General features: G+C 45.8%; 1 protein-coding gene across 1 annotated transcript in view; it reads left to right on the forward strand.

The window, feature by feature from the left end:
- STK35 (serine/threonine kinase 35) overlaps positions 1–11307 on the forward strand; it is a 56708-nt gene extending 45401 nt beyond the window's left edge. Inside the window, exon 5 of the transcript XR_013992262.1 lies at positions 11010–11307. The gene's annotated coding sequence lies outside the window, so the exon portion shown is untranslated. The remainder of the gene's footprint in view (positions 1–11009) is intronic.
- The last annotated feature ends 13293 nt before the right edge of the window (positions 11308–24600 follow it).

Below are 24600 nucleotides of genomic sequence, written 5' to 3' on the forward strand. Positions count from 1 at the left end.
ATATATTACATAAAGACATATAACACATACACAAGTGCACGTACAAGTATATATTAACATATACAGATGCTTCTTGATTTACAAGGGTTATGTCCTGGTAAACCCACCATAAGTTTCAAATATCATTAAGTCAAATGCATATAATCCACCTAACCTACCGAACCTCATAGCTTAGCCTAGCCTACCTGAAACGTGCTCAGAACACTTACATTAGCCTACAGTTGGACAAAATCATCCAACGCAATGCCTGTAATTTATTGAATGCTGTAGTGAAAGTGAAAAACAGGATGGTTATATGGGTATCGTTTTTATATCATGGTGAAGTTGAAAAATCGCAAGCTGAGCCATCATAAATCAGGAACTGTCCTTATATAAATAAGCTCTCTGCATCCTTACACAGTACCTGATATGGCCCATAGTAGGCATTCAGTATGTATTTATTAAGTAGATGGACGAGAGCACATTATATCAGTAGGAACACAGCCCCAGTGGAAGGCACTTGCTCAGGAGCCGACAGGGAAGGGGCAGCCCCAGGCCAGGAACTCTGGGCTCCAGGGCCCCTGGGCTCCTGAGCCATGCATGCCCCCCCTCTTTGCTTGGCCTGCATCTTCTCCCCATTTCTGAGGTTTAGTCACAGTCCATTTCATTCTGGCCAACCCCTGAGAGGCAGGAATGAAACCAGCTACTTGAGAAGGAATCACCAGATGTGGATGGAGATACTATAGGGGTTTGATTTCATTCACCTAAAACAGAGATCAGCAAACTTTTTCTGTCAAGGAACAAAAAGTAAATAGTCAAGGCTTTGCCAGCCTTGGGTCCCTATTGCAGCTATTCAACTCTGTCATTATAACACACAAGCAGCCATAGACAATATGTAAACAAATGAGCATGGCTGTGTGGCAATAAAGCTTTATTTATGGACACTGAAGTTTGGATTTCATATAATTTTCACCAGAATGTCACAAAATGCTGTTTTTCTTCAACCATTTAAAAATGTAAAACCCAGACCCCCAGAGTCATCCTCACAGGGCTTACTTCTGTGAGCGGAACCTATGGTGGACAGCATGGCCCAAAACTGATGGGTTCGTTTCAGGGATGTGTCCCTGTATCATGGGTCAGGTCCATAAAGGTGAATGAGAGGTCACTGTAGCATGTTGGTGATGGAGCAAGAACCATTCCCAGAAGTTCCGCTTCACCTCCAGCTGGTCTCTTGGCTCCAGCTCTGGATGTGTGGGAGGGAACTGCAGTGTAGGGAGATAGGTGTCACCCACCAACTGACATATGTTCATGAATCGAGAAGCAACAAAGAATGAAAAACAATTGAAACAGGAGTCAAGAAACCTGAATTCAGAGCTACATATTAGGTTGGTGCAAAAGTAATTGTGGTTTTTGCAATGATTTTTAACCTTTTAAACCACAATTACTTTTGCACCAACCTAATAGCATGGCTGCCTGCCCGCTGTGTGGGACATGGCAAATTCGCTCCTCTCTGGGCTGAATAGTATGGTGGATTCTGGAATCACACAGAAGGGTTTGGATAACTGATTTATCTCTTACAGTCTTGCACCCTTGGCTTGTTACTCTCTGAGCCTCGATGTTCTTAGCTATAATATGGCAATAATATCAGACCCACTTCATAGATTTTTCTGAGAATTAATGAGATTGTGCATGTGTAATCCATAGCACAGTGCTTGGTATGCAGTAAATTATCTATTGATAGTATTTTTTTTAAGGGAAAAACATACTTTGAGATAGATATTCCTCAAAGAAATGGCTCAAATTTCAAATACTGTTAAGGAATGCTGTATATTTCATTCCTCTTCAGGAGTGTCCCAATGCATGAAAGACTCTGAGAAGTCCTGTCATAAGTCCTATTTCTCAAGCTTCTTGGATTCCCAATGCTTCTACATTGAACACCTGTTAACATCTCCTGATACTGGTGTTCTATGGCAAATGCTTTGGAGCCCACTTTGGGAGACGCTAAACGCGATCATCTTTGCAGCTCTCTGATCCTAATTCCCTGTCGGGGAACTTCAGCCGCCCCATCCTGTTTCACAGGGAGCTGGAATCAGCTCTTGCAAAAGCCTCCAATAATTCCCTCTGTTTGGCCTACTGGCTCCTTGAGGGCAGATCAGAATATGAGGAATGTAGTAACGTGGTCTGAGTCCCCCGCCAAAATGCTGTAGGGCCCTGGCCCAGACAACGCGAATGTGGTGAGAACAGAGAGAAGTGGCCCCTGCCAGCAGACCAAGGCCACTGCCAAAACCCTCGCATTCCTGGTTCCCACGTTGGCAGAGCCCAGCCACCCTCCAGCTAGTGTTTACCCAGCGCAGCGAGCAATTAGCATTCGGCTGCAAGGCACCTGTAGTTTAGTGGTTCTGCACACAGGCACACCGTGAGACTGCTTGGGTTCAAGTCAGTTTCCTTATGTGTAAAATGGGGATAATGACTGAATCGGTGCCTAATGATTAAATATAGCTGCCTAAACAGGAGATCCCAAATAGCAGCAGCTGAAATAACAGAGAACAAGGCTTTTCTCTCACATGAAAGTGTGAGGGGGCAATCCGGGGTATCGTCCTGGTTACACGAGGTCATCAGGCATCCTGTCTCCTTCTATCTTCCTGCTCCAACATCTTCAGCAAGTGGCTTCCATCTTGAAGGTCAGCCCTGGTTCAGAATGGCTGCTGGGGCTTCAGGCATGTTCTCTTTATCCCAGGAAACAGCAAAAAGGGAAGGAAGGAGAGCGCTTGTGTTCTCTTTTTGTGGAACTGTCCCTGAAGCTCCACACCACCCTTCCACTTACATCCTATTGTCTAGAACTTAGCACGTGGCCACATCTGGTGCCAAGGAGGCTGGGAAACAAAAGGGGCAGTGGTCCGGTTACTAAGGTTGAGGGGAGACTTGGCGTTGGGTAAGACAAGTAGCTACTCTGGCCCACGAGTGTGCTTTTGGCTCATTCTACTGAAGGTTCGGTATCATTATCAATAATAGCTCTGCAGACCTGGGTTTGGGGGAGAGAGAGAGGGAGAGAGACAGAGAGAGAGAGAGAGAGGAAGAAGGAGGAGGAGGAGAGATGAGAGGAGAGGAGGAAAGGAAGGAAGGAAGGAAGGAAGGAAGGAAGGAAGGAAGGAAGGAAGGAAGGAAGGAAGGAAGGAAGGAAGGAAGGAAGGAAGGAAGGAAGGAAAGAAGCAGGGAAGGAAGAAAAGACCAAATCCAGGCTGCCTTATTCAGAGAATGGCTACCTATGTTGTGTAACCAACAGAACTACCTGATGCTGGGAGAGCTGCAGACTTTGTTTCCTGTCTGGAACAAATGACATTTCCTGTGGACATGTCATTCGTTCAGTAAATATGTATTGAGTGCCATCTACGTATCAGCACTCTTCTATGGCTGGAGATACAGAAGAGATGGGTGAAGAGCTATTTTATGATAATTAAGAGAGAAGGGTCTGAAATACAGTACCTGGTTAGAATCCCAGGTCTACCACTTGTTGTGTGATCTTGGGCAATTTATTTAACCTTTCTGGGTTTCGTTGTCTCCATCTCTAAGATGGAAAAGGTGACAAAAGCCATCACAAGATTATTCTGAGAGCTAAATGAATTAATACACACAAAGTGCTTTTGAACACTGATAAAAATAGCTCCGATGTCTTCAATGGGCCCATGAAGCTCCTTGATCCCTACTGTGTTTTCTTCCTGCCTTGAGCATTCACTGAGCACCTACTATGCTGAGCACTGGAGGTTCAAAGATGAAATACATCTAGACCTGTTTCCCTCATTGTAGGAATATTTTGTGAGCCCCTACTGTGTCCCAAGCTCTGTGTCACAAGCTGACAGTCCTGAAGGAGACTAGGCAGAAGTGTGGAGTTGGGTGGGACACACAGAATACATATCCTGAGATCTTTGGCTCAGCCAAGATGGATCTAAGGGGCTCAGAGACTTGGAGTCTGGTCAACCCCTCTGTTGGTGGGGTGCAGTTTGTGGATATCTGTGTCTCATCCTTCTGGACACGCAGCAAGGGAGAGGAGGCCACCCAATTCCATCACAGAAAAGTAGTCCTTTATTTTCCTGGGTCATCAGATGAGCAGTAATCTGGGAACAAACGATGATTAGCCATGGATGCCTGTGGAGCTGAGCCAGTTGTCCTCACCCAGTTTTCTCAATTCTCTCAGGGCCCCACACTTGCTTCTCAAGACTTTTCGTTTGATCCCTTCCCTTCTACCTTATTCTTGAGATCCTCACACTGCCTCTGCAGCCAGCTTTGAAGAGTGGTTAGAATAGTACATTCTGCCCACCTGTTATTAATTTATTGCCTCAGTTCCAAGTGCCCCTTCAATATGTGCTCAATGATAAGTGACAGAATTCCTTTAAACATTTGTCCTTTCAAGTGAACATGATTTTAAGCTCTCAGTAGAGGACTCTGGAGGGACTTTGCAAAAGGAAAAGCCTTTCTGCAATTTCCAATGCTTGACAAGGGGTTTGCAGTGGATTCCTACCCCAGCCACTGGTACAGGACACCGTCAGTCTGTGACCTTGCAGCCTCAACCCAGTGATAACCTTTCTACAACCCTCCCGAAACTGAAGCCCCTTCGTGGCCTGCACGCAGTTAGTTGCCTATGGCCTGGAGCATCTCATCTAGCCAGCAGTGTTCCCTCTACAAGCACACATGTGACCCAGGTAGTCTGAAGGCCACCTGCTCCATCAGTGCCCAGTCTCCCACTACCCATGACACCATTTGCTGAGGTCCTGCTTCGCCCCCACACGTATACTATGGAAGGTTGCCTATTGCTTGCCCAGAAATTCCAGGCTAGCTCCAGCCTGGCTAAACCATCAGATTTCTCTGCTAACTGGTGGCTCAACTACACACTTTCCAAGTTTAGATCCCTTCCAATTTTGTCCTTCCTTGGGCATTTATGATGAAACTTCAGTTAACATCATACTTAATGGTAAAAGCCTGAATGCTTTCCCCTAACACTAGGAACAAGAAAGGATGTCCACTCTTACCATTCAAAATTGTACTGGAGTTTCTAGCCAGTGCAAATAGACAAAAATAAAATTAAAGAAATTAAAGACAGGGAATTAGAAAGAAGTGCAACTGCATTTATTTGCAGATGCCATGATCATCTATGTAGAAAATCCAATGGAAGCTGCAAAGAAAAGCTATTAAAATTAATTGAGTTTAGCAATGTTGCTGGATACAAGATCAATATACAACAATTGTATTTCTATATGCTAGCAATGAATAATTGAAATAGAAAAAAAATACCATTTACAATATCATAAAGAATACAAACTACTGAGGGATAAATCTTGCACAAGTTATGAAAAATTTATACAATGGAAACTATAAAATATTGCTGAGAGAAATGAAAGAAAACCTAAATAAATGAAGAGGTATAAGTTGATCCTCATTATTTGTGGATTCTGCATTTACGAATTCACATACGAGCTAGAATTTATTTGCAACCCCCAAATCAATAATGGCAGTGCTGTTGAGGTCACTGACAGACACACACAGGGCAGCAAAACATTTGAGTAGCTTGATGCACGCATTCCCAGCTGAAGTCAGACAAGGTGATACTCTGCCTTCTAGTTTCAGCTCTCATATTATAAGCAAGTGTTCTTTCTGCAGTCTCTTTAGTGCCACATTTTTCACATTTATATTCTTGTTGGTGATTTTAACATGGCCCCCAAGCATAGTGTTGAAGTGCTGTCTAGTTTCCTTTGTGCAAGAAGGCTGTGATGTACTTTAATGAGAAAATGTGTATGTTAGATAAACTTCATTCAAGCATGAGTGCCATTGGCTGTAACTTAAATGTTAATAAATCAACAATAGATATTACTTAAGGTGACTTTAAATAGAGATACACATTAAACAGAGATACACATTAAACAAAATTACATATGTATTGATCAGAACCACAAAAGACCCCTAATAGCTAAAGCAAGCTTGAGGAAGAAGAACAAAGTTGGAGGTATCATGCTACCTGATATCAAACTATACTACAAGGCTGTAGTAAGCAAAACAGTGTGGTACTGGCATAAAAGCAGACACATAGAGAGACCAGAAATAAACCCAGGCGTATATGGTCAATTAATACTGTTTCCCAGAAAATAAGACCTAGCCGGACCATCAGCTCTAATGCATCTTTTGGAGCAAAAATTAATATAAGACCTGGTCTTATTTTACTATAATAATATAAGACCGGGCCACAATATAGTATAATATAATATGATATAATATAATATAATACCCAGTCTTATATTAATTTTTGCTCCAAAAGATGCATTAGAGCTGATGGTCCGGCTAGGTCTTATTTCCGGGGAAACACGGTATATAACAAATGAGGCAAGAATATACAATGGAGTAAAGACAGTCTCTTCAATAAGTGGTGTTCGGAAAACTAGACAGATACATGCAAAACATGAAACTAGACTACTTTCTTACACCGTATACAATAATAAACTTAAAATAGACTAAAGACTTAAATGTAAGACCCGAAACCATAAAACTCCTAGAAGAAAACATAGGCAGTAAACTATCTGACATTGTACTTAGTAATAATTTTTTGGACATGTCTCTTTAGGCAAGGGAAACAAATGAAAAAATAAAGAGATGGGATTATATCAAACTAAAAAGATTTTGCACAGCAAAGGAAATCATCAAAAAACCAGAAAGACAACCTACTGAATAAGAGAAGATATTCACCAATGATACATCTGATAAGGGGTTAATATGCAAAATATATAAGGAACGCATACAACTTACCACCAAAAAAACTCAAACAATCCAATTTAAAAAATGGGCAGAGGACCTGAATAGACATTTCACCAAAGAGGACATACTGATGGCCAATAGACATATGAAAAGGTGCTCAATGTCAGTAACCAACCATCAGAGAAATGCAAATTAAAACCACAATGAGATATGACCTCATGCCTGTCAGAATGGCTATTATCAAAAAATCAAGAAACAACAAGTGTTGGCAAGGATGTGGAGAAAAGGGAACTCATGCACTGGTGGTGGGATTGCAGATTCGTGCAGCCACTATGGAAAACAGTATGGAGATTCCTCAAAAAATTAAAAATAGAACTACCATATGACCCAGCAATGCCACTTCTGGGTATTTATCTGAAGAAATCCAAAACACTAATTCGAAAAGATATATGCATCATTTTGTTCATTGCAGCATTATGTACAATAGCCAAGATATGGAAGCAACCTAAGTTATCATCGATAGATGACTGGATAAAGAAGATGTGGCTCATATATACAATGGAATATTACTCGGTCATGAAAAAGAATGAAATCTTACCATTTGCAATAACATCAATGGACCCAGAGGGTATTATGCTAAGGGAAATAAGTCAGACAGAGAAAGACAAATACCACATAATTTCACTTATATGTGGAATCTAAAAAACAAAATAACTGAATAATTGAAACAGAGACAAACTCATACACAGAGAACAAACTGATGGTTGCCAGGTGGGAGAGGGGTTGGGGGAGCTGGATGGAAAAAGTGAAGGAATTACGTACAAATTGGCAGTTACAAAATAGTCACAGGGATATAAATTACAGTATAGAGAACATAGTCAATAATATTGTAATTGTAATAATATTGTACAATGCTGGGTGGCTACTAGATTTATGGCGGGGAGCACCAATAAGTTATAAAAATGTCTAACGACTATGCTGTACACCTAAAATTAATGTAATATTGACTGTAAACTATAACTGAAAAACAAAAAATTTTTAAAAGATTGTGTATTGATCAGTTGATGAAAATGGTGTGACTAGAGGCTCACAGGAGCCTAGCCCTATATTTCCCCTAGGAGCAGTGGTTCAGTATTCATTAATTCAGTGTTCGCGGAGACTTTACGGAATGTAACTCCCAGAAATAACGAGCATCAACTGTACTTTGTTCATGGGTCAGAAAACTCAATATTGTTAAGATGGCAATTCTCCCCAAATTGATCTATAGATTCAATGAAATCCCAATCAAAATCTCAGCATGCGGGCCGGCCCGGTGGCTCAGGCGGTTGGAGCTCCATGCTCCTAACTCCGAAGGCTGCCGGTTCGATTCCCACATGGGCCAGCGGGCTCTCAACAAAAAAAAAAAAACAAAAAAAAAACCCCAGCATGCTTTTTGGAGAAATTGACAAGCTGATTTTAAAAATCATATAGAAATATAAAGGACCAAAAATGGTCAAAACAGCTCTGAAAAAGAATAAAGTCAGAGGGCTAACACTATCTGATTTGAATAATAATTATAGCTACAGTAATAAGAACAGTGTGGCGTAAAGATAAACCACAGATCAATAGAACAGAATAGAGTCCAAAAATAAACCACACATATTTGGACAATTGATTTTTTACAAAGTTATGAAGGCAATGCAGTAAACGAAGTCTAGCTTTTTAAAACAACTGGTGCTGGAACAATGGGATAAACATATGGAAGAAAAACAAAACTTCAATTTATGCCTCACACTGTATACAAAAATTAGCTCAAAATGGATCATAAACCTAATTGTAAAACCTAAAACAATAGAACTTCTAGAAGAAAACACAGGAGAAAATCTTTGTGGCCTAGGGTTAAGCAAATATCTCTTAGATATACCATCAAAAGAACAATCCATAAAAGAGCAAATGGATAAATTGATACATCAAAATGTAAAACTTATGCACTTTTAGAGACATTAAAGAGAATAAAAAGACAAAACAGACTGAAAGAAAATCTTTACAAAGCATATATTTAATAAAGGACTCGTATCCAGAATATTTAAAGAACTCTCAAATTGAACAATAAGAAAACAAACAATCCAAAAGAAAACTTGGCAAGGGATTTGCATAGACGTGTCACCAGAGAAAATTAACATAGGCCCTATAGCACATGAAAAGATGGTCAGCATCATTTGTCATAAAAAAATTAAATTTAAAAAATGTTTAAGTTTCAATTAAAATACCAATGAGCTCTCACTAGATACCTAATAGAATGGCTCAAATTAAAAAGACTAACCATGACAATCTTGGCAAGTATGTGGAGGAACTGGAACTCTTATCTGCTGCCAGCAGGAATGGAAAACGGTATAACCACCTTGGAAACACTTTGACAGTTTCTTAAAAATTAAAACCTCCCATATGATCCAGCCATTTGACTCCTAGGTACTGACCCAAGAGAAAAAGAAATATATGTCCATGCAAAGACTTCCACGAATGTTCATAATAGCTTTCTTTGTAGTAGCCCTAAACTGGAAATAATCCAGATGTCCATCGACAACATATTGACTTGTGGATAAACAAATTGTGACATATCCATACAAGGGAATGCTACTCAGCAGCAGAAAAGAATGGGCTACTGAGACACACAATAACATGGATGGATCTCAGAATAATCATGCGGAGTGAAAGGGACGAGACATAAGAGACATAAGAGAGTACAAAAGCATGATTCTATTTATAAAAAGCTCTAGAAAATGTAAATTAATCTACAGTAACTGAGAGCAGGTCAGTGGTTGCCAGGGGGGGGATGATGAAGGGCTAGCAGGGAGGTTTACAAGGTGAAAGTGAAAATGCACGAGGACTCTTTTAGGGGTGACGCTTATGTGCATTATGTTAAATATGGTGATGGTTTCATGGGTGTATACATACACCAAAAATTATTAAATTGTACACTTTAAACATGTGCAATTTTTCCATGTCAGCTATGCCTCAATAAAATTGTTTTATTAAAAAAAGTGGGGGTAAAAAAAATTAAAAAAAAAGTGGGGGACATAAGAGTCAGCTTGAAGGGACTCCCACAGGCCCACGTTGGAACATCAAAAAGAACAATGATGACTGGATTTTTACACATTGAATAGTAATAATAAGAAAAGAATCCATGAAGAGAGAGGAAAAGTTTCCTTGACAAAGAATGTAGAAAAGATAATAGAATTAGGAAAAATCTCCATCTTGCAGTGACCAATAAAATTGTTAATTCAGAAAAGGTATTAGTAGCTGCTAAAAGTCACAGAGTAAAAATCTGTGGGGACTTCACACAGGATAGTCACACAGTCTCAAATATACAATTCACTACACAGATGAATTGCCGTTTACAAAGGGAAAGATTCCCTTTACAATGGAGAGATCTGCTGGAACCACTTTAATCAAATGATCACATTTAGCATCACTAATGATAGGACAGACGGGCATGATGCCCTCCTTATATAACGCACTGGGGAGGACGCGACCTTACCTCTAGTGTTATTGCCCTAAATGTGCCACACGAATCTAATCACGAGGAAACAATCTGTTACGCCCAAATGGAGGGACGTTCAACAAGACAACTGGGCTGTCTCAAAAAATGTCAATGTCATAAAAGAAAAAAAAACCAGCATGGGTAAGTACCATGGGCATTATTCATTCTAGACCAGGCACTAAAGGAACATATCAGCCAAATGAAGTGCCTAATCTTTGATGGAGTCCTGAGCTGAAAAAAAAAATCAAAATGAAACAGCTATGAAAGACATTATCATACATTTGGGGAACTCAGAATATGGGCAATATGATGATAGACTGTATGCTGACAGTATTGCAACACTGTTAAACATTTTGGTTATTTTAATGTTTGGTGTTTTTGTTGTATAGAAGAATGCTTTTGTTTTGGGGTGATACATGGGTACGTGCTGAAGTATTTAGAGGTGAAATGGCATGATAGCTAAACCTGTACCTCTATTCTCTCTCTCTCTCTCTCTCCCTTCATCTCTCCTTCTTTCCTCTCTCCCTGGAGAAAGGCAGGAGGGAGGGAGAAAGGGAGTGCATAGGTAAAGAGTATATGGGGTGTTCGTTGCACGATTATTTTAACTTTTCTGTTGGAATAAAAATACTCCAGTTAAAAGCTGAAGGAGACCGGTAGTGGGTAGTTGGCCCAGGAGGGTCTTTCCAGCTTAGGGCTCAGACCTTTGACCACCAGGCAGCACCTGGGCCTCTCCTGTCCTACCGCCCACCCAGCAATTCCTTTCTCCTCTCAGCAGCCATATAACCCCGTCTGGCCTGGGCCACTGATAGCAGAAAGGGTATCACCTCCGGCCTGGGTCCTCTTCCTGCATCTTCCCTCATACAGCCCCCTGGAGTGCAGCTCAAAAGAAAGCAGGGTCAAGCTGCAAGAAGAGGGAGCAAATATGGAGAAGCTGTGCAACGACAGGCTGTTGATGTCTTCTGGACCTCCTGCAATGTCCTCAAGAGGTACAAGGCCACCAGCTCCGTGTGACGATGACTGGTGTGGTATATGCTTACAGGAAAGGTTCACCCTGCAATGGCTTCCATCTGACTGCGAGTAACAACTAAAGTCCTACCATGGCACACACACTGTGTGCCCCTGTCCCCTCCCTGGCTGATCTATTCCCACCTCACTGTTCCAGCCCCATTAGCTTTTGTGTTATCTGGATGATGCACATCACGGTACTCCTGCCTCAGGGCTTATGCACTTGTCTGTTCTCCTGAATTCTTCTCCCCGCTCCCTGCCATATCGATTCAGCTCCCTCCCTCTCCTCTTATCTTTTTTGCTGACCTTATTTTTACATTTTTCTCCTGCATACACATCACCATCTCAGGTACCATCTGTCCTGTTTTTTGTCCATCACTCCCACTAAAATGCCAGTCCCTGTTCTGTTCACTGCTGTATTCCCAGCGCCTAGAGGAGTGCCTGGCACATAGTCCGTGCTCAATAAAGATTTCTTGAGTGACTGACTCCACAGCCAAGTTTCTACTTTCCTTTGGACAGCGGTGTGTGTATGTGCATGCATATGCGAGTGTGTGTGCGTGCGCAGTGTGTGTGTGTGTGTGTGTGTGTGTGTGTGTGTTGGGAAGGCTGGGGTGAGGGCTGGTGAGCCAGCGGGGCCATCCTCCTGAGACTCATTTCCTGGGGTATAAGCAGAGTTCTCAGAGCATTGGGTGGATGCCACTCGCAGCATCAACAAGTTATATAATCTGGCACCAGGCAGGGGTGAGAGGGGCTGGCAGGGCCTCTATTCTGTGTTTGCCCAGAGGGGCATCCTCAGGCCACATCCCAAGCTGCCAACCGTTCAGCTTTGTGCTCCCTAATCGTCCTGACAGGAACCACTGCCCATTCGCCCAGCCCACTTGTTCTGAAGGAAGCTGCACACAGGGACACTCAGGGCCTGAGAGGGGCGCGGGCACTGGTATGTCCTGGATGCTGGCTGCTGCCTGGGGCCTCGGCCCCACCTGGGCATTGGTGACCCTGGAAGGCTGAGCTTACCTGTCCACCTGCCCGTTGACCTTTCCTGAGCTTCCTCGAAAGGCACAACCCAGTGCCTCAGACCTCCTCTTACCCACAGAGTGACACAGGGCAGGTCATAGGGCTATGCCAGCCTCAGCGACCTCCACTGCATGCCAGAGAGTCACACTGGTAACTGACCTCACATGGTTATGGGATGTAGCACACATCAGGGGCCTGGCTCCCTCTCAGAGACCAGCAAGTGACGGCTGCTGTAATAGTCCCATCATGGAGGGGCCACGCTGAGCCAGGCCCAGGCCAACTGCAGGGATCCAGAGTCATCCTTTCATTACACTTCTACTTTCTTGGCACTCAGAGCCCAGCGCACGGAGACAGATTTCAGTCAACAAACAGCATGAGCAGGCAGTGAGTGCTTCGAAGGAGAGAAATCCGGGCAATGGGATAGGGAGGCTCAGGGTGGCAGGGAAGGTCCCCCTGCAGAGGAGACATTGAACAGGGGCCTGACTGAAGTGAGGGGCGAGCCAGGCAGCCGGCTGGGGAGAGGGGAGCAGCAAGTGCAAAGGCCCTGAGTGGAGGGTTGGACGCAGGGAGGCTGCCACGGAGTAAGAGGAGAGGAGAGGAGGTTGGAGACATCAGATCTCTCAGGGCTTGGAGGTGACTGCAATGTCTTTGGCTTTTCCTCCCAGTGGTTGAGGTTGCGGCCCATGCCATGGTTCGCCCACCTGCATCTCAAATTCTTCTCTCTGGGTGCACACGGCACTTTCCTCTGAGAGAACGATGCAAGACACCGATTCGCCGTTACATGACAGGGCTACTGAAATCTCCATGCCTCTGGCCGTCTGTGCCACAGCCAGCTGCTCAGGGCCTCACCCCTGCATCCAAACGTGCCCAGCATCTCCACTCACCCATCCAAGGGAACCTCAGAGTCCGCAGGCTGGAAGTGGAGCTGACCTCCCCTCCATGCCCAGTCTCCTCCCCATCTCTGGGGGTAAGGACATCACCGCTTCCCTTAGCACTCAGCAGTTATTCACTTACTTGCTCCCGGTACCTGCTCTACGAGGCAGGCACCATGGTAGCCCCTTGTACAGGTGAGAAAACCAACGCACAAAGAAGCAAAGTGGCTTGCCTAAGTCAGCCAGCTGGTGAGTGGCAGAGCTGGGATTTGAACCCAGGCCATCCTATTCCAGAGCCTAACTCTACACTCGCTGCCCACCAGGCAGCACTGCGGGGAGGCTGAGGCCCAAGAAACAGAAAGTGCTTGACAAACATCTACTCCCTCACCTCTGAGTCTGTACACGGTCCAGCCACTGGGAACCACACTGTTGTACTCAATTCTGTGATGTCCTGTTCTTCACAGATTAGAAAGCCAAGGTCAAGAGCTATGGCAACATGAGCCAATTTTGCACAATTAGAAAGTGGCAGAATGGGATTGAATTTGGCTCTGTCTGACGCCAGAGCTCATGCCCACCTAGAGGAAGGCAGTTTCTTCAATACCTTTTCTATGCAACCGTGAAATGTGCGTGGGAGAGGGGAAGAGGTGCCAGGAAACCCTGATCTACGGCAGAGCAGATCAGGAGAAACCCAATCCAAGGCATATGTTACACTTTGGGGTTTTCTTCTAGATGGAAAAGCAGTTTATTATTGAGATGGCCACCGCGTTCCACCACCTGAAACGTCAATAGCCAAGGTAATTGGGGGCCTGTCGGGCTGCTAGGTCCCTGAAAAGAATTTTCAGGTAGATTTCAGCCAGGAGCACTGAATTCTACTTAGAATGTAAAATGTATGTGTGAAGTGTTTTCTCTGAAGTGGGAATAGGTAATTGATTTTTTTTTTTTTTAAAGGCAACCTTTCTGGGCTCTGAAAAATGCTTTCAGGTCCCTTTCTTATTTTCCTGTGCATAAAGACAATTATCTCAGGTCAGCACTCCACGCAGGAAATGGGACTCCCTAATTCTGCACAGCAAATGGTTCACTGTAGCTTTTCCTGTTGCAAGAAGAATTAATGTATCAGCTTGATTCATATCAGAGGAGAAAAACCAGGCCCTGCCTTCAGCCGTGGACTGAGGTAAAGAGATTCCAGAGGGTCTGGAAGACCCCCGCTCCGCTTCTACACACAGTGTCCTGCTTGGAGGGTCACTTTGCCTGTCTGTGCCTTCCTTTCCTGTCTGGACAATACTGATCATCAAAGCCCCCACCTCTAATAAGCCCCTCTCACGGTAAGTGGTGAAAATGGCCACACATTATCCCCTCCCTCCATCCATGCCCTTTGGTGTTTCCCCCTCACCCTGACTCTGGATATGTCCATATCACTTGCTTTGGCCAACAGGACAATAACAAGTGTGACACAAGCAGAGCCTTGCAAAGCACTGGCTGCTCGTTGCGACTCTGAGACCACCATGTGAATGAGCCTGAGCTAGCCTGCTGGAGGGTGGGAGGCCACCTGAAACAGAGATGGGCACCCAGGCCAACCAACCTGTCAACTGCCAGACAGGTTCGTGAGGCCATTCGAGACCATCTAGCCCCGCTGAGCTGGTCCAGACCAGAAGAACTTCCCGGTAGATCCATAGGAGTGTGAGAAATAATTGCCTGTTGTTTTATTCCACTAATTGGACGAGGGGGAGGAGAGGGTAATGTTTTGTTCCACAGCAGCTGCTAACTGACATATCGTCTCTTCACCTTGTGTCCATTAGGTTCTTTGGTATTTGAGTAAAAAAAGAATTTATTGGGAGATTATCAGGGATAAGAGAATTGAGGCAAAGGCTGGAGAGCCAGGCTTGGAATCAGGCAGAAACCAGAATAGCAGCTATGGAATGAACACGTCGGCCAATACTTCCGTTCTTGCATCATCCACTCAACAGTTAAAGCACGAGTTCATGTGTCCTGCCTCCTGTTGTGTCAGTGTGTTAAGAAGCAGGCCCTGAGGAAAAGGCACCCACAGGGCAGTGAGAAAACATGAAGCCTTGGGAGCTGGCCGATCTCAGCTCAAACCCCAGCCTGCTCTGAGCGAATGAGTTCATCTTCGAGCTGGCTTTGGCTCTCCGTCAGTGGTCTGGGAGCCGTATCATGTTCTGGATTTACTGCGAAGAGGAACAAAGTGATGTGTATAGAGCACTGAGAACAGTACCTGGCATTCAGAAAGCACTCAGTAAGCACAGTTCGTGGCATTATTATTACTATTATTGTTGTTACATTCTGCTATGGGAGGGGAAAACTACAGGAATTCTCCTGAGGGATTTGTCAAATCACTAGGTGCAATGTGAGACAGGTAATTTCCCAAAAGGCAATCATGATGCTGTTAGGAAGGGGAGGATGGATACGAGGGGACCAAAAATGGTGAATGTCCCAGCTAGCGATGCTGTGAAGACTCGGCTTCGTCCTTCTTGTTACTGAGCCAAGTGTCACGACAGAGACAACTGCTAAGCTGGACCTAGTGCCTGCATCCAGGGCTGACCTGCTGGTTGGGGGGAGGCTGGCACTGAATAAAAGAGTTAATGAACAATGCAATGATTCTTGACAGCACCAAGTGCAAAGATGGATGGGGAAGAAAGGGGCACGGTGCTGCTTAAGCAGGGTGATAGAATGAAAGAAGTGTTCACGACACTGGTGTAAAGCGTAAAGGGAATGATTTAACATCTTATCAGCCGCTGCTTGATGTATGCGAAGGCTCTCTGTACTCCATCCATTTTATTTGGTCTCACAAGGAACGAAGAAAGGCTAAAATGTTTTTGAAAAATTGCTGACCCATTCAGCACCTTAATCACATCAATGTGAAAACTGAGGCTCACAAAGGGGAAGGGACTTGCCCAAGGAGCACAGCAAAGACTAGGAGACAGGGCTCCTCATCCCCCACCCAGGGACTTCCTGGGGGGATCGGGAGGGGAAGTAACACAATTACAGAAGTATCAGAGTCCCACTTGTGAGTTCAGCTTCTCTATCTTCCCCTCCAAAGAGCCTGAAACCCTTCTATAGACACCTGAGGCTCCAAGGAATCCCACTTGCAAACCACAAATGAGCATAAATGATGTCTTAGAATAAACAAATGTGGCTGGAATCCTTGCTTTGCCCCTTACTTGCTGTGTGATCTTGGATTGGTCACTTGACCTCTCTGAGCTGTCTGCAGCATCCCTCCAGTGGAGATAGATCTGGGTTCCGGAGTCCTGGCTCCATCACTGCCTTGCTCTGTGTCTTGGTGAGCTCCTTCCCTTTGCTGGGCCCCAAACCTGATGACAGATTGGGATTGCTCACTCTAGCCTTTTGTGGGTCTGCCTTTTGATGGGCGTGGCAATTTATAGAGTCCTGAACGCACATCCTGCCCCCTCCTCCCTCTCAGACTCTATGGAGGAGAGAAATCTATGAGGCCACTGGCAGCCCCCACAACCCAGAAATAGCAGGCCAGCTGGTAAGCGGCTGACCTCTGAGGGCTCAGGGCCTGAGTTGAAGCCTGTTGCCTAGCAACAGGCACCATCACACACTGGGGGTAGCCGAGGGTTCAGGTGGTGGCCCACATCACCAGCCCAGACCAGATCTGTCTGAGTGCTGCTAAGGGCAGGCAAAATATCCTTGGAGCCTTGGAAGAAAGCTCCCCTCTGTAGGGGCCTTGTGTGTGGTCCTGCCTACCTGCAGCCTTCTAGCACATACCAGAAATACAGAGGTACTGCTGGGTAACCATCTTTAATTCTGGCAAGAACTCAGCAAATAGGGACCATCCTCCTCCCTGTACAGGTAAGGAAATTGAGACTCAGCCTGGCTCAGTGTCTTGCTCAGGATCAGGTGCTTGTTCAGCCGACAGCCCTTCAACCATAGCCTGAAGAGAGCAAGGGTGGAGGGGCCGGAGGTCCTAGGTAGGTTTCAGAGTGGGTTTGGTGAGAGAGGTGGAAGATGAGGTGGTGAGGAGAGATGGCGTTTGTGGGCCTGATACCTCCCAGGTCCTGGTGATTTAAGGTCTAGGGTACAACTGCAGTGGAGTGGCCCTCCCAGAGGTAAAGTGGTCAAGGCCCTGAGCTACTTGGGGTGGGACGGGCCTGCATGGCACCTGGGCCGTGGCTCTGGGAGGCAGTCCCTTCCATGGACACACTCAGGATTGTGGCTGCTGAAGCACTGAGCGTCTGGTACTGACCCGTTTCTTCAGACACCATCTCATCCCTTCCTTGGCCAGCCCAGCTTGTATTGTTAGGGAGTACTTCAGGGTATGGGACAAAGCCCCCTGGACTACGCCTTGCACAAACCTCGGACTCCAGCTTCCAGGTCTCTGCTTGCTGTCTGTGGGACCCGTCACAAATGAGTCCCCCCCCTCTGGGTGTGACAAGGGTTTCTCCTGAGGAGAACTCATAATGGGTATCATTACCCTCATTCCACTGTTGACGACTCTGAGACTCAGAGAGGTTAAGCAACTTACTCAAGCTCACACAGCTGGTAAGGGTAGGGCTGGGATTCAAGATTATTTATTCTAGTTATCTATTACTGCATAACAAACTACCCCACAACATAATGACTGAAAACAGCAACCGTGTTGTGTGTATGAATGTGCAATTTGAGCTGGGCTTGGCGGAGATGGGTCATCTCTGCTCTTGCTGGCATTAGCTGGGATAGCTCGGAGGCTGGGGCTGGAATCTTCTCAAGGCTTCTTCACTTGTGCTGCCTGTCGGCTGAGACTCTAGCTGCGTGGCTGGCTCTCTATGGGGGGGCTGGACTTCCTCACAACATGGTTCATGGGTTCCAAGAGCGAAGAGTCCTGAGAGAGCCTGTCTCCAAAGCCCATCTTCTCCTCCTAGGAAGGATTGAATGAGGGGAGAATAAAGCTTGGAGGGAGGGAGCTGCCTGGAACCGACAGGTTGCCATCTAGGATCCAAGCAGAATGCTCTGTCCATGAACCCCGGGTAAGCCTGGAGGGCAGGGCTGACGCAGCTGCTCCACAACCTCTCTCCCAAAGGCAGAGGAGTGGGACTGGCCATCAGAGGTCTGAGCTGGTTAGACAGGCCAGGGAGCTGACATAGAGAGGCCACAGGCAGACACCGGCCTTTAAAATGCAAAACTGCCCCTGACACAGCTGCTCCCACTTGGAAGTCTAGCCCCTTTTGAGGCCAAGAACCCAAGAGAGCCCTTACTTCCTCCTTTCACCCCCACAGTCAGCAGCACCTCCACAATGCATGAGTCCGAGCTCTTTCCCTCAGGTCCAAGGACACAGCTGGAGCCAGCCGCCATCACTTCTGAATCATTGTAACCTCCTCACTGCCTCCCCTGCCCACTTCCAAGTCATTTTCCACTTAGCAGCCAGAGAAGTTTTAAAACTTGTCAGCTAAACATCACACTACTCCCAGGTTTAGAGACTGAGGACTTCCCATCCTTAGACTAAAATTAAACTCTTCAAACTCAAACCCCTGCAGGCATCACTGTCAGCCCTTTGCCTCTTCACCCCGGGGGGCCAGGAATGACCTCTGTGGGGACAGAGCCAGGAGTGCAATTTCCAGGCTCTCGCCCTCACGTGGAACGGTGCTGGCTCAGGTAGTAAATGGCCATCAATTGATTGGATGGCCATCAGCGGTGGCTAGTTGGCCGTCAGCTGTAACCAGTGAGCCATTGGCCACTAATATAATTGCCGTGGCTACGCTAGCAGCAAATGGGGGCTAGCGAGAAGATGGTGGCTGAGCTAGCAAGCGCGGATTGCAGTTAGCACGGCGGGCTGCCGCTAGCAAGTGAGGTGGGTTGGCAGAGAAAAGCGGACAGCAGGTTGCAGATCATGTGGCTCCTGCCTCCTGTGTCTCCAGCCCTGCCGCCAGCGAGACTATAGTGGTATGACTCCCCTATCTATGGCTCTGTGGGTGTTCCTTTTTGGCCTCACCATGTCCTGCGTTCTTATCTGGGGAGTGGGACCAGAGACCCCGCGTGACACCCTGTATGACAGCCTCCCACATCTTTGGCCGATTCCCTCTTGTCCTTCTGGTCTCAGCTTCAATGCCACCTCCTTGGACAGGTGTCTCTGACCACCTGGTCTAAATGAGTCCCTACCCTTTATCTGAGGTCATCTTTATCCCTCTGTGATGTCACTCTAATTGTTGGCTTGCTTTTTCTTTGTCTCCCCTCTCCCCAGCCCTGGTCTCCTGAGGGCAGGGACTACATCCAACTGGCTCACTGCTGTGTCCCAAGCATTTAGAGCAGGGCTTGGCGCAGAGCAGACACTTAGGAAACCCTATGAATGAGTGAGAGGGTTGAATGAATAAATGCATTCATAAACACACACATTCTCACTCCGGGCACTCTATCACATGCTCAGATCCTCTCCCACACTTGCAAACACACACGCTTATCCACGCCTGGCTCACACATTCCCAGACTCAACAGGCAGATAAGCTCTCAGAGGCTTGCTTCCCTGTCAGCAGGGACGCTGTCGCCCCCTTCTGGACAAGTAGAGGAAGTGTAGTCGGGTTTGGGACGTCCCCTTGAGGCTAACCCTAGCTTTCCTTCCTTGCAAATAGCAGAGTGATTCCTGCCTGCTCTCCCCTCCCCTGCGGGATCTCGGTATCATTTCTGAGTCTTCCCTCTTTACCCTGATATTTAGCCACGGGCCTGACCTCAGGATGCTCTGATTGGGTGTTTAGAAGGAATGGGGGAAGGAAGAGAAGCGGGAAGTCAGAAAGCTCACCTCCTCACCTCTCTGAGCCGAGTTTCAAGGCCTGTCACAGCAGGTGTGCAGTCAACGTTTGTACTCTCCTAGGTTTGAAATGAGATGTGAAAGCCTCTGAATGCCAGGATGAAACCCTGGATTCTATCCTGTAGTTCCCAGGGAGCCTCTGCGAGTTTTAGAGCAAAGGAGGAACAGGATTAGAACTATGCTTTGGAAAGATAAACCAGACCATGCGTGTTCATTTGTGCATTCATTCATTCATTCACGCATGCATGCATTCATGCATGCATTCATTCATCTCACCAGCTCTGGGAATCCAGTAGTGACCAGACAGAGGTGATACGCTGGCCTTCGTGGAACGTGGTCTCGGGTGATATGTATGGGTAGTTTGTATGGGAGTGGGGATTTGGACACAGAGGGGTATCACCCCAGTTTTAGGCGTGGTAAATCCTGGGGTGAGGAGAGACCCACCTGACAGCTTCAGCTCCTGCCCAGGTGAGCCCTGTGGCCTCGGGCCCCCTCTCCAGCCCCGTCTGACTCAAGATCTGCATCAGTTGATTTTTTTTCTGGTCCGGTCAAATAGATGCAAATACCATGCAAATATATACAAGAGGTTCTAACTCAGGGTATGTTAAATAAATGTATTATGGTCTGCCTGGTGCAATTATAGTCAAACTCAGCATTTAGGTTGTGACCAACATGAAATACTGAACTGATTTTAGTATCAGACAGCATAATCACTTCAGAGACAAGATGAGGCAGAGGCCTGGGGACCCAGACAGACCATATGGGAGCTGCACACGTGGCAGATGTTTATAGAAGATTCACTGTGCTCAGGAGGCAAGAAAAGAGGAGGGCACAGATTTCATTATCAGCCAGGGCCGGAGCTTCAGTCCTTTCTTCAAAGGAACATGGACAAGGAGTTAAACATCCTGGGTACTAGTCCCTGCCTGGGCCGCTTGGTGGCTCTATAACTGCTAAGTAGTCACTTACCCAATTTGTTTTCTCATCTGTAAAATGGGTACACTCAGGGAAGCGTGAAGAAGAACATGGAAGGTGACTTAGGTTAGGGTTGCCAGTCATTATTGACCTTAAGACAAGGATGCCTGTGAAAGTAAAGAAAGGATTCATTATCATATCATCTATCATATCATGTATTATACTAAGCTTATTGTGAAGCATTCCCAGGACAGCTGGTAGAAGATGGAACATCAGGACAAGGAATAGACAGAAGCCAAGCAAGGGTGTGTCATCTCAAATTCCGCGGTTGGATCAAGCCTGCAGCGGAGCCCTGGAGATCGTACAGGTTGCACCTCAGACTGTCCCATTTGGAAGGGGGCCAGGGAGCTGGAGTATTTATACTCCTGTGTCATCAATGATTGGAGGAAGTAAATTTCTCTCTGGAGGACATACATTTCCAGGCACTTCCAGCTCCCCATAAAGGTAGGCCACAGGCAGCCTGACAGACAGGCTGGCTGCCAGGAGTGAAAGCATACTGGGAGCTGGTGTCCAAAGGGAAGTGCTCTGTAAACTGTGAAGTACCACACCAGGCTTGGGGAGGTCCTCATGTGGTCTCCTCTCTGGGCTCACTGGCGACCCTCAGGCAGGTGATCTCAACTTTCTGAATCGATTTCTTCCTGGGCAAATGAAAGCAACAATGAACATGAATTGTCATGAGGGTAGGAGGAGTTGAGAAATGATAACTATTCCAGTGGTGAGACCGGGGAAGCAGGCACCTCATACGCTGCTGTGGGAGTGTAAATTGGTGTAACCACTATGGAGGGCCACGTGGCAGTATCTATCAAAACTACAAATACACGGACCTTGCAACCCAGCAATTTCATTTCTAGGATGTTGTCCTGCATATTTATTCGCACACACACAAAACAACATATCTGCAACTTTATCCATTGCAGCAATGTAATAACAGAGAAATTAAAATAACTTAATTGTTAATAAAAAAATTATGTACATATAGTGGATTATTGTGCCCCAAAAAGGGGGGTGGGTAAAGAAGTGTTCTCTGTACTGTTAATGGAGGATCCTCAAGTCCCCTAAGTTACAAAAAAGCAAGATATTATCCTAGCTGCTCTATAAATATGAATTCACTTAGTCCTTCTAACAACCCTATAAGTTTTATTATTAAGTCCATTTTGCAGATGAGAAAATTGAGGAAAACAGAGGTTAAGTAATTTGACCAAGGTCATGAAACAAATAAATGGCAGAGCCAGGATTTGAAGGGTGGAAAATCCATGTTTTTTTATTACTATGCTACATTACCTCTCTGTAGTGGAGATTACTCTTAACCAATCAAAATAACTCAATTTTCCTGGCCAGTGATTGATTTGAGAAGGGCACATGCCCCACTTCTGGCCAATGAGATGTGCGGGGATGTCTGCTGGGGGAGCTCTAAGAAAGGTTTTTCTCATCGATTAAAAGAGGTGTCAAGACATTTAAATAATCTATGAAGTGATTCCCCCCAATCAGTCCAGTACCCATCTGGCACTCTATGTAATCTGTACAACATTATTGATTATATTCCCTGTACTGTACTTCACATTCCCATCACTATTTTGTGACTACCAATTTGTACTTTCTAATCCCTTCACCTTCTCCCACATCCCCCAATCCCCTCCCATCTAGCAACCATCAGTTTTTCCTCTGTATCTCTGTGTCTATTTGTTTTGTTTGCTCTATATAGCTGAAACTAGTATAAAATAATATTGAATGTCAACTATAAATAAATATATATATATGTACATATATATATATATATATATATATATATATATATATATATTCCCCCCCCTGCAGGATGTAAAACACAGCATAGGGAATATAGTCAATGTATTGTAACAGCTATATACAATGTCAGAGAGATAGTAAATGGGAGGGGAGTTATCAGGTTGTGAGGGGTGTAAATATCTGATCATTATATTGTTTTGTACACCTGAAACTAGCATTAAAAATTTAAAAATAGAAGAGTTGTCAAGGGAACACAATCTCCCCTGTTCCTGATGTTTTCATGGTGAAGCTGTCGATGGAAGCGGCCCCCTAGGATTGGGAGGAGCCAAGCCTGAAGACGGAGGCCCACAGGCCAAGAACGGAGGACTGGAAAGGTCCTTATAAAGCCATCAAGCCACTGAAATAACAGGCCCCGAGGCCTCCTGTTGAGTGAGATAACAAAATATTTACTTCTTCAAGCAATTATTCTCAAACCTCAGCAGACATGAACATCATCTGTTAAAACACAGAAACTCCTAGAGTTTCTGGCTTAGTTGGCAAAGCCAAGAATTTGCATTTTTAACAAGATCCCCGGTGATGCTGATACTGCCTGTTCTGGGGACCAACATTTGAGAACCACTGTTTAGAGCATTTGGGTTCAAGTGTTTGATCCTTGAAGCTGAAAGCATCCTGAGGCATCCTGTGGTTAGGAGCTGTGTGCCTCCCAAATCCTCTGGGGTAGGGGAAGTCAGGGGTCAGGGGTCAGGGAGGCAACACAGGATGGTGGAAAGAGCACCAGAAAGAGAGTCAGGAGCTCAGAATGCTCCATCCCTCCCTTGTGACCTTGAGCAATTCGTTTCTGCCCTGCAAGGTCTGTTTCTTCATCCATAAAAATGGAAAAGAGGTTGGATGAGACTACCAGTAACTTTCCTTCTGGCTCCGGACATTCATCATTCCAGGATTCACCAAATGGAATGGTCTAAACTTAGGGACTCAGGTGGTGTCAAGCCAGACCTTTCTCATGCCATCAGCTCTCTCGTCCTCTCTCATTCCCCCGGGAGGCTGCAGCTCCTTTAGCATCAGGTGCTGGGAGGCAGAAGCAGGCTGCACGATCATTTTTAACATATTAAAGTTCCGGCAGAAAGCTCATTTGGAGCCTGTATTTGAGCTGGGAGCAGAGAGGCCAGAGCCAAGCCATTCCCCGCAGGGGTTTTGTCTCCCCCAGCTTGAACTGGGAGGCACCCCAAGACAGCATCTGTGGGGCACAATGCCCAGGTCTGTGGGAGCCACTCCCAGGGGTTCTCATTTGAAGGTGTTGGGTAAACACAGACTTTGGCACAATTTCTCCCCTCATCTTCAGTCACCAATTACTGGCTTTCCCCACCTAAATGTCATTCAAATCAGCCAGGCTTTCCCTGTCTCTCTGATCTGGATTCTTGGAATCTGCTCTAAAAAAAGTGGGCTTTCTGCTTCCAGCGTTGCCCCCTGTGCCCTTTTGCCCCACAATTAACACGTAATATCGCCTCTGGACAAAGTTCAAACTCCTAGCGTGGACCACCCACATGGCCCTTCTTAGTCTGGCCCCTGCCAGCATCCCTGGCATTCCTGTGCTCTCTACCCTCCAGCTGAACCAAAGTACTCCAATTTCCAGAATGTTCCAGGCTTTCTCTTTCACCTCTGAGCCTTTACACTGCTGTGTCCCCTGCTGGGAGCAAGTACCTGTGTTTGCATATCTTTACTCCCTCCCTGCAGCCTCTCCTGTGAGGGTCAGGGTCAGGACACCAAGAGAAGAGGCCAAACTGCCCTGCCAAACATTTGCTTTGCTGAGCATTGTGTTTTTCTCCAGGAAGGGAGCAGGAAAGGAGAAAGACGGGAAGAGAAGAGAAAAGGGGATTTGCTGCAGAGAGATGGTGGGCCTGGAGTGTGCGGGGCAAAGGGCCTGGTGGAAACCCTGGTGAGGGGAGATGAGATGGGTTTGAAGAGCAGGATTGGAGGGGGGGAATTTACTGTTGTTACTAGAA

Source organism: Rhinolophus hipposideros (genome assembly GCF_964194185.1).
Source record: "Rhinolophus hipposideros genome assembly, chromosome: 22".
In the NCBI taxonomy this organism is placed as follows: domain Eukaryota; kingdom Metazoa; phylum Chordata; class Mammalia; order Chiroptera; family Rhinolophidae; genus Rhinolophus; species Rhinolophus hipposideros.